This window comes from Opisthocomus hoazin, unplaced genomic scaffold (assembly GCF_030867145.1).
Source record: "Opisthocomus hoazin isolate bOpiHoa1 unplaced genomic scaffold, bOpiHoa1.hap1 HAP1_SCAFFOLD_126, whole genome shotgun sequence".
In the NCBI taxonomy this organism is placed as follows: Eukaryota; Metazoa; Chordata; class Aves; order Opisthocomiformes; family Opisthocomidae; genus Opisthocomus; species Opisthocomus hoazin.
This window is the reverse complement of record NW_027448713.1, coordinates 197,501-198,763: the sequence shown is the minus strand read 5'-3', so window position 1 is coordinate 198,763 and position 1,263 is coordinate 197,501.

The window sequence follows — 1,263 nt, the reverse complement described above, 5'->3', positions numbered from 1 at the left end:
GGTCTACCCGTTTTACCGGCAGGGAGGCCAGGTCTACCCGTTCTGCCGGCAGGGAGGCCAGGTCTACCCGTTCTAGCGGCAGGGAGACCAGGTCTACCCATTTACCGGCAGGGAGACCAGGTCTACCCGTTTTGCCGGCAGGGATGCCAGGTCTACCCGTTTTGCCGGCAGGGATAACAGGTCTACCCGTTTTACCTGCAGGGAGGCCAGGTCTACCCGTTTTACCGGCAGGGAGACCAGGTCTACCCGTTCTGCCGGCAGGGATGCCAGGTCTACCCGTTTTACCTGCACGGAGACCAGGTCTACCCGTTTTACCGGCAGGGAGGCCAGGTCTACCCGTTCTGGCGGCAGGGAGAACAGGTCTACCCTTTTTGCCGGCAGGGAGACCAGGTCTACCCGTTTTACCGGCAGGGATGCCAGGTCTACCCGCTTCCGGCAGGGATGCCAGGTCTACCCGGTTCCAGGCAGGGAGGCCTCGTCTACCCGTTCTGCCGGCAGGGAGGCCAGGTCTACCCGTTTTACCGTCCGCCGGGTCCGGTGTGCCCGATGTGGCCGCCGGAGCTGCCGGCGGAAAGGGATGCCTCGTCTACCTCGCTCCGGCGGGACTTTGGCTCCACCGCGGTTCTGGCAGGTAGACGTCTTGCCCGGTTCTTCTTCGGAGCTGCCGAAGGGGTCGCTGCTTTGCGCTGCCTCCAGTTACGTCATGGTAAGAGTCGGCGGCGCTCGCGCGCCTCCCCGCTGGGGGAAGACGGTTCTCTTCGAGCCCGCCGGGGCCGGGGACCTCGCTGTCCGTATACTAGGGCAGAGGGCTGGCGCTCGCGGACCAGCGCCATCGAACCGCTGCAGCTACTCGCGGTTCAGCCGGCAGACTCGGGCGTTGCACGGCGGCTGTGGCCGTGGCCGTTCTGCCTCCTACCTATCGCGCACGGCGCTTCCGACTGCCAGAAGCCGCGCGAAGCCGCTGCTTGCCCGCAGGCTCCGGTGGCCGTTGCCGACTGGAGCGAGGGCTCCAAGAGGGGTTTCTCCAGGGCCGGGCCGAGACGGGCGGCGGTCGCCGGCACTCGAACGCTTGTCACCCGCGGCTCAGCCGGCAGACTCGGGCGTTGCCCGGCGGCCCTGGCCGTGGCCGTTCTGCCTCCTACCTATCGCGCACGGCGGTTCCGACTGCCAGAAGCCGCGCGAAGCCGCTGCTTGCCCGCAGGCTCCGGTGGCCGTTGCCGACTGGAGCGAGGGCTCCAAGAGGGGTTTCTCCAGGGCCGGGCC